Source organism: Hylobates moloch, unplaced genomic scaffold, assembly GCF_009828535.3.
Source record: "Hylobates moloch isolate HMO894 unplaced genomic scaffold, HMol_V3 SCAFFOLD_15, whole genome shotgun sequence".
In the NCBI taxonomy this organism is placed as follows: domain Eukaryota; kingdom Metazoa; phylum Chordata; class Mammalia; order Primates; family Hylobatidae; genus Hylobates; species Hylobates moloch.
In genome coordinates, this window is record NW_026652290.1 from 64583807 (window position 1) to 64593391 (window position 9585).

Genomic DNA, 9585 nt, shown 5'->3' on the forward strand with positions numbered 1-9585 from the left:
TGACTTATTTCACAGAGTACAATTTTCAGAGCACTTCCTAATACTACTGGCCACAATAATAATGATGACAATCCCAGCCGTTCCTGGTATGGTGCTGAATGCTTTTGATACATTATCACACTTAATTCGTACAACAGTCTGAGGAGCCAGGTTCTTTCACTATCCCCATTGTAAAGATGAGTAAAGAGAGGTCCAAATGATTTTGTTACTTAACCAAGTTCCCATCTTTGGCAAAAAGTGGGATTAAAATGCAGGTTTCTCATGTTCTCGATGGACAGATACCTTGGACTCCCTTTTCAGTGCTTGCCGGAGGTGTGTAAGGGTGGTGGGTTGTGGCTTCTCCTGCCAGCTCTGCTGGAAAGCAGGTAGCTGGGAGTGGTAGGGGCAGCTTTTAGTTGGAGAGGCTGATAGAGAGAATCTGTTCTCATCAGCTCTGTTCACAGAGTGCCCCTGAGCAGAACACCAGCCTTGCTGGGTGGCACATTAGCGCAGTGCCTAATGCCATGATGCCTTAGACAATGTCACTGTCACCACTAGCAGGAACCTGCCCCCTCCACTCTGCCACTTTCCTGTTTCATTACCCTTGAGCTATGAGGGTGTCCTCTAGCTATGAGCCAGAGGGTGTCCTCTAGGACCTAGCCACAGGGTAGGAGTCTGATACAAACCAGAAGACAACTGGTGAGAATTCCACATATTTCCTTTATTAGTCACAAATCCACTGGTTGTACATGGTAGAAGAAAGGAGGGCTGGGTGTTTATTGGTTCATGTGATCAGAGCATAAAATGTTTTTGTTCTTTTTTCCTGTTGGGGAAAATCCTAGTTTCCCTGTTCAGTCTCATGCCAATTCTTGGGCCAATCAGAGGGAAGGGGAAACTGTCCAGTTCAGTTCATGAGCCCTTTTCTCTGGCAGAAGGATGGGTAACTATGATTTTTTTGTGCTAGAACTGCAAAATCAGAGTTAGGGGGCCAGATGCCCACGAAAGAGGAGGCTGCTGTTCTTGTAGACAGTTTGGTAAATGTCTAGGACATTTTCTATTGCTTTTCTTCTATTCTATGCCTCCCTTCTTTGTCTGGGATATCATACACCTGGCCTGAGTCAAGGTGCTGACATAAGTCTCTGGTGAACTTCTGAACAGTTCCACTCCTTGTTCTTTCCAGGGTGCCACATCCCATCTTAGGGCATCTAGGCTCAGATCCTGTCCTTTGCTCAGGCTTGGAGACCTCAAGTGATGTCACTAGGAACTATCGAGGATTGTAGAGGGGCTTTCAGCCCACAGAGTTTCTAACTGGCCACATTTGGAATTTTCCATTCAGCAGGACTTTCCCTCTGTGAACATCTGGTAGGACCCAAATCCTTTCCCAATTCTGTGTTCTATTTCAGACTTTCTGAACACTAAAAACATCTGTAGTTTTGCAAAAGGTTCTTTCACAATTTTATGATTGTAAATAGGCTAATTAGCCCAATCACTTGTTATTTTGTCATCTGCGTGGCACCACCTGGCCCTGGAGTATGTATCCCTCTGAGTACTAGGCAACGAGCAGAGCAGATGACCAACTTGACGAGACTTTGAATTAGGAATCTCATGACCCTGCCTTGGAACTCTGGCAGGGAATCCTTTCCTTCTTGATAGGAAAGGATGAAGGTTTGGGCACTTTCTAAAACAAATTTTTATTATTATTATTTTTTAAGCATGAATGCAGTTCCCCACTACCACAAATTATGCAGTCAGGTTTCCCACATTTGGGGACATTGCAGGGGGTCAGCACATCCAGTGTGCAATGGGTAAGCCTCATCCTTGGAAAACCACCTTTGTGGTCATGGTATCTCCCCTGCCAGTAAGTAAATCTAAGAAAAATATTTTTAACAACAACTTAAAAAAGAAAACAAAACAAATTTCTGGTAACTACCATGTAACTCCATGGTAAATGATTCTCTCTCTGCTTCCTTCCAGGTGACCCCAGTACCCAGTGGTCTATCAGGTACTCGGTTCTGCCCGAGAAGCAGTTCGGAGCTTTGCCTAGGTTCCTTCTTGTAGTGTTCCAATCTGTCTTTTGCACTTGATCTTGTCTCTTTGGAGATGTCATAAACTCTCTAAGGACGGGAAGCCTATCTCCTGTTTCTCTTTGTTAGGCATGTGGTAGACATTGATAAGTCTTCCTTGGCTAGGGAGCTATAATTGCAAGAGTGTGTGTGTGTGTGTGTGTGTGTGTGTGTGTGTGTGTGTGTGTGTGTGTTTTGGGGTGGGGACAGGGTTGGCAACTACAAGCAAATACTCTGAGATCCCTCTAGCCCTGATCTATTGGGAATACCTAAATCACATGTACACAAGTTTTAATTCTTGGGTGAGGTGCTGTTTCCTAACTCTACTGATTTCTAACTGCCCCTTTCCTGTAATTACTGGGTCAATGCAAGTTCTCAGCTGCGCATTGGAAATGCCACTGCTTTCCATCACAGTGATGAATTTACATGGGACAAACCTGAGGCCAACGAGTTCTGGCTCTTACTCAGAGCCTTCCTACCAGTCACCTCCCAAAGTAAAAGAATAGTAACATACCTGACCTGTTCTTCTGGCTTCTCTAAAGCCAAATTCCAGCCTTGGTTAGGTTTCTGTTCATTTGGAAAATATCTGTATGAAATGTAGATGCATGTCATGGAAGGGGCAGTGGGGAGTGAGTGAAGTGAGTCAGAAGGGAAGAGGAGAGCTCTCTCCCCCTGACCCTGCCGCCGCCTGCTTTCTTCCAATGAGTCTAAATGGATTTTTGGGATCTGATGTGGCCGCATGAAGACGTGTCTCTGAAAAAGCAAAATGTCAGTGTTTTGAGGCCTTTCCGTTGGGGAGGGAGGGAACACAGTGGTCACTGGTTGTTCTGCTTAGGCCAGACAGGAGGAAAAGGAAGTATGTGTGAGTCTGTGATAATTCTCTTCTCTTTCTTTCCCTCACTTTTGTTCTTCAATAAATCACTCAGGACAATCTGCTTCTCCTTAGTGGTGTGTTTTCCTGGGGTTCAGCCTTTGTTTGAAATTCTAGAACAACAGAGTTGCAGTAAATATGGTCAACCTACGTGTAATTATGCTGGTATGTCAACTTTGCCCCGCAGAGTCGGGTCTGCTCTGGTTAACCAGAGGCCCCCCTGACTCAGAAACAAGACCTCCTGCAGGACCCTGTGGAGGGCCGACCCCAAGCCCTGTGTCTGAAGGGGGTAAGAGAGCCCATAATTACGCTCATTGTTTAGGTCGGAGCACAGGAGGGTTTACATTAAAGACCTCAGCTGGCACACAGAGTATGCCTATGGAAAAAATGAACCGCTCTCCTCCGCCCCCTTCCCGGTCCCAGCGTTGCCTGTCCAAGGGCTTTGGGTTTCACAGACGCCTTCTGTGACTCCACTTTCTGACCACTCCTGATTAGAAGCTTGGCTTCCCCCAGTTCTAAGAGACGTCTCAATCCAGAGGTTTGGAAATTGAGCCTTTCAAGAATCACAGCATGTAGTTCTGGGGAAGGACGTAGAGATGATGCTGTAAGTTGGTGTCTCTTAAACTTTCATGCTCACAGGAAACACTTGGAGTTCTTGTTAAAATGCAGATCTAAATGTGGTAGTCTTGAGGTGGGGCTGGAAAGTCTGCGTTTCCAGAAAGCACCCTGGTAATGCCCTGTGCTGGTCGTTGGACCCCACTTGAAGCATCAAGATTCTAAGCTAAGCCTTTGATTTCACAAAGAATAAAAGGTAAACCCGGAGACCTGGAAGAGCTTGTTGGGGCAGAGTAAGGACTTGAGTCTTCCTCTTGTCATGGTGTTGTCCTGGCCCTGCACAGATGCTCCTGGCAGGGATGGTGTGTGTCTTAGCAGAGATGGTGGTCCCTTCTGGAACCACACCTAGAATCCAGGAGCAAGTGGCTTTTCCCCAGATGCTCTGGAGTGGATTAGATCCCCAGAGCTCTTGATGTGAGCCTGCAGGATTCAGTAGTTGAGAAACTGGATGATAGTAGACCACTCAGTATAAGATCCTGCCTGGAATCTTCAAAGGGGGCACGGGAAAGGAGGGCCTATTGAACATGCTGTGTATCGAGAGATGCGTGCGTCAGCAAACCCCAGGCTACTGATGCAACGTTTCGGATAGGCAAGTGAGATTTGAAGGGGAGAATATGTGGCATCATGATAGAGGGGAATGGATGTTTTTAGTAGAAATCGAGGATCAGGTTGGGTGCGGTGGCTCAGGTCTGTAATCCTAGCACTTTGGGAGGCAGAGGCGGGTGGATCATCTGAGGTCAGGAGTTCGAGACCAGCTTGGCAAACATGGTGAAACCCCCCTCTCTACTAAAAATACAAAAAATAGTCAGGCGTGGCGGCACGCGCCTGTAATCCCAGCTACTAGGGGGTGCTGAGGCAGGAGAATTGCTTGAACCTGGGAGGCGGAGGTTGCAGTGAGCTGAGATTGCACCACTGCACTCCAGCCTGGGTGACAGAGTGAGACTCCATCTCAAAAAAAAAAAAACCAAACCAAACCAAAACAAACAAACAAACAAAAAAAACCACGGAAATCAGGATCACAGGCTCTTTTCCAGTCTACCTCTATGGGATCTTGGACAACCTTTCTAGACCCTCTCAGTACAGTCTCATATGTTATGTGCTTGAACCCAGGTACTAGGGCACGTGCTCTTTTGAAGTTTATTTCCACTCTAAAATTCAAATTGTGGATATTATCTCTTTTTCTCTCTCTACTTCTCTTACTCCTCTGCCTATCTTTTTCTATTTTTATCTGTGTCGTGGCACTTTGGTGTTATATATACAGTTGTATACTGAAGAATTGACCAAAAGAGGGGTCTGGCCTTTGCCCTTGGCTCCTGGGAGGCAATCTCTAGGCCCCTGAAGTGTCCAGCCTGATGTCTTTGTTTGTATGGGGGCTTTAGCAACTGGACAGTCCAATAATGTGTTTCATAATGGGGGCTTTGGGACACACCATATCAGTTCTAACCTCCGTGGGAACTAGAGGCATAAGATATTGACCTGAGACTCCACTGAGGGCTGGAGACTTAAAGTCAACCATGTGGACATTATGTGACTAAGCCCCAAGGAAAACTCTGGACACTAAAGGCTTGGGTGAGCATCCTTTGTTGACAATACTCTGTGTGCATTGTCTCACATTGTGGCCAGGAGGAGGCAACACCATCCACGACTCCATGGGGAGAGGAAACTCAGAAGCTTTGCCTTTAGACCCCTCCTGGATTCCGCCCTACGTGTCTCTTCTCTTTGCAGATTTAAATGTGTATCCTTTTCCTATAATAAAATCACAATCATAGCGCCTTTCAGAGTTCTCTGAATCATTCTAGTGAATTATCAAACCTGAGGGTATTTGTGTGAATCCCCCAAATTAGTAGCCAGCTGGTGTGTCATGAGGATGGCATGGATACCCCCAAACTTGCAGCTAGTGTTTGAAATGAGGGAAGCCTTGTGAGGATTCTCCTTTCAAACTTTGTAGTTGGCTGAACTCTTAACAACAGCAATGCATCAATTTAGCAAGTATTCTGGGAAAAACAAAGAAATACATCAATTCCTTTAACCAAAGCCTGCCTGGTTGTAGAGTGGATTAAAGAGTCTAGGCTAGAGTCTAGTGGATTAAATGCCTGAACTTTGCAGAAAGACAGCCCCACAGATGGAGCTGGGCCTTACTACTTTCTGGTTGAGGTGGGCATGTTAAATCCCCGAGCCTCAGTTCCCCATCTGTAAAACATACTTACCTCGAAGGTGTGTTGAGAGAGTCACATGAAATCAGATATGTAAAGCACAGGGCATACAGGAGCATTTCACACACGGTCACTGTTGTGGTTACTGTTATCATTATTGCTTCTGGCTTTGTTGTTGGTGTGATTTCCATGTTTACCTACTTACTGACATACGAATTACTACTTTGCCTTGTTCAAAACAGTACTTGACTGACTCAGACAGATGGAAGTAAGATAGCCTGATACAATAAACTGCCAAGAAGTAGGAAATAAGTATTGGGTAAATGGCAGTGGCTCCTGAGGGAGAAGTGGGGGTCCTCTCTCAGAGTCTCTGGGAGGCTGGGTCTGGCTAAGGGAAAGGTTGCAAGATTGAGCCTGGCTAAGATTGGGAGAGCTGCCGCTTGAGACACGATGACATGTCTTTATATCAGAAGTAGGGGTAATCTTGTGGGAGCCAAAAGGTGAGGAGAACAGCAGCTGGCCTGGCCTGGAGGAGTTGAGAGCCAGGCTGTGCGTCTCTGGACTAACCCATCCATCTTTATGTCTTCCATAGATTTCTGTTTGGTAAGCAGAGTGGTCATTAATACAGGTGTGCACTGTGCCATAAAGAGCTAGGGGAGAGAGGAAAGGTGGCATTTGGTTTTGGGAACCTTCTATCTCCCTATCCTTTCCCTTCATTTTGTCATCTCAGGTATTGCCAAGTCTCTACAGAGGCTCATTTCCATTTTCTGCTAATTCGTTACTTGAGAACTAAGATATTTACTGATAATGGTTCTAGACATTGCCCTTCCAAGATTTGTATTTTAATGAGAGGGAGGAGTCTCTTTATGAGCCAAAAGAATAAAACTGTAGTGATAAGATGTGCTGATAAACTTCACTGATAAACAAAAAGTGAAACTTAAAACATTAACCTCATAAGGCTGGGTGCAGTGGCTCACACCTGTAATCCCAGCACTTTGAGGGGCTGAGGCTGGAGGATCTCTTGAGGTCAGGAGTTTGAGACCGGCCTGGGCAACATGGTGAGACCTTGTTTCTACAAAAAATACACAAATTAGCCAGGTGTGGTGGTGCACGCCTGTGATCCCAGCTGTCTCAGCTACTTGGGAGGCTGATGTGGGAGGATTGCTTGCGCCCGGGAGGTGGAAGTTGTAGTGAGCCGAGATTGAGCCACTGCACTCAAGCCTGGGCGATAGAGTGAGACCTCGTTAAAAAAAAAAAAAAAAAATTAACCCTACAAAACAACAAAACTCCTATCCTCAAACCCTGCAGTCAAATCCTAGAGAACTGCTGCTCGAGAAGTTCTTACTGAGCTCTCTGGAGTCCACAGTTAGGAGTAGAGTCCTGAATCAGATGCCCGTACCTGAACCATGGCTCTGACACTGATAAGCAGGTCCCTGAGCCTTTCTGTGTCTTAGTTTTTTTTATCTGTAAGATGGGAGTAACAATAGTGACTATCTCATAGGGTTGTTGGGAGAAATAAATGACTTACTAACATAAAATATATTGGCATGGTGGCTCACGCCTGTAATCCTAGCACTTTGGGAGGCCGAGGCAGGCAGATCACTTGAGGTCAAGAGTTCGAGACCAGCCTGGCCAACATGGTGAAACCCCGTCTCTACTAAAAATACAAAAATTAGCCGGATGTGGTGGCAGGTGCCTGTAATCCCAGCTACTTAGGAGGCTGAGGCAGGAGAATTGTTTGAACCCAGGAGATGGAGGTTGCAGTGAGCCGAGATCGCGCCACTGCACTCCAGCCTGGGTGACATCTCAAAAAAAAAAAAAAGAAAAAGCCATTATTTTTGGGGGGCCAGTGGTGTTTTAGTAAAAAAATCAAACAAATAAAAACACTGTATTAGGGCAGTTTAGTGTTTTGATCACATAATACTTGGATTGCACAAGTTGACCACTGGCATCTTAGGGTCTCTCAGAGTTTTAACCAGTGGGCCAGGAATCAGGCAAACAGATAAAAACGTGGAAAACAATGTCTTTTTGTGATTCACTATGTCTGATTAGCAGTGGGAATGTGCATGGAACAGATCCTGTTTGGTTAAATAATGAAAACCAACATTCTCTTGCATTTGGTAATAATATATTTGAGGTACTGGGGATGAGCAGTTTCTGGTTTGATGGTCTAGGTCTAGATTTCCCCAGCCTTCTCTTTGAACTTGACCTTCAACCGCTGGATCTTGAACCAGAAAACAGTTGAAAGGACATAGTGGAGACAGCGTGGGATCAAGCATGAAGACCGAGCTATGTGAGTCTGGATCAATAACAACTTTTGTGAGCCTCAGTTTCTATATCTCTAAAATGAATACCATAAAACTTTCTTCACAGGACTGTTAGAAGAACTAAATGAGATGATGCATTTGGAATGTTTTGGAAATGATTAAGGGTAGTGCGAATGTCTATTATTGTTTTGTTTTTGAAATGTGTTGACTCCTGTCATTGCTCCTAGAAGGAGGCCCAGACAGGTTTAAACCCTTGCCCAGGGTGAAATAGAGGGAGGATGTGACATGCCTTAGGGCTACTGTTGGCTGAGCTTAGCAATCACCTCTCACCCTTGTCCAGCATGTGGGTCTGCTTGCCTTCTGATCAGGAGCAGAAGCCTGTCTTCAGTCTGAGTTTTCTGTCTGCTTGGCTGAACTGTAAGGATCTGTGCTATGTGTTGGATTAGGTTCTATTCTGTGTTCCATCACTGATTAATTTTGTGACTCAGTTAAGTCATGGAGGTCTGGTGTTTTCATGGATTGGGCAGCTCTGGTTCTACCCATCTCAAAGAGAATTTGGAAAATAAAAACAACTAAAGGATTCAAAGTAAAAGCACTCCTTGTCAGGTTTTTCCATTCTGGAAGCAGGATAGCATCATGATTAAGTACACAGACTCCTGGGTCACTGATTGCAGGTCCCTTAGCACTCTGGGCCTCAGTTTTCTCATCTGTAAATTGAGAATAACAATAGTAAACTGGGGTAATTGTAAGGATGAAGTGACTTAATCATGTGAAGGGCTTCATTATAGTTCCCGGTCCGGGTCAGTGCTCTGCAGGTGTTAGCTACTGTGATGTAGGACATATACTGTACTCCCCCTTTGAATGCAAGATTCCTGCAGGAGAAATAGGTGCAGAGGTGTTTGGGACCCTTTGGTCCTTGTTTTTCTGTAATATTTTCCTGTAAGCCACTGGCGAGTGGAAAATTGGCCAAGCATTACCCATCTTTGTTAAAAAGTGTGGAAAAAAGGTTTAAAGATAAATCCCCTAAATAACAACCCTTCCCTGACCATCTTTTCCTAGAGCCTCAAAAGCAGTTTTGTATTTATATGAAGCTACCAGGAAAAAGGTCCTTGTGTTTGAGTTAACACATACAATAATTTATTCTGTGCTAGTTGCACCATCACAATTGAAATCTCCTCTCATGTTCTAGAATGATGGACAAGGTCATGCTACTAGGTTGGTCAGTTAGTTCTACTTTTTGTTTACAAAGTTTGTCTTCCCAAGCGCTGCAGGAGGCACTGCTATTTTCTGACCTGCTCTGCAAAGTTTAGTGCGGGCAGGCAGCGTCCCATTTTGCAGAGCAGGAGCCCAGGACCCTGAGGTACGTTTATTGGCCATTTTCACCATGAGTTCTGATAATGATTGTGTTATTTTGAGATTAGTAAGGACAATTTTGGACACTTCTTGCTGGATAGAAATCCTCCGTGAAGGAACTTGGGAAGGTTTCCTAGGAAAGCACGCTGGCCTAGGCCTGGTTTAGGAAGGTTCAGTGGATGTTTATTATGATTGCTTGCAGGAAAATAAAATCGATGCGATACTTTGAACATGTCACCCAAAGACTACCAATGTCGACCCCAGACACTTGGGATCTCAGCTCT

The 9585-nt window shown here is 45.1% G+C and overlaps 1 non-coding gene across 1 annotated transcript; it reads right to left on the reverse strand.

Moving 5' to 3' along the window:
• Positions 1-1686: 1686 nt before the first annotated feature.
• On the reverse strand, positions 1687-1845 carry LOC116484385 (U1 spliceosomal RNA). The gene has a single exon (XR_004252557.1). It is a non-coding gene; the product is annotated as a U1 spliceosomal RNA (small nuclear RNA).
• Between the last annotated feature and the right edge of the window lie 7740 nt (positions 1846-9585).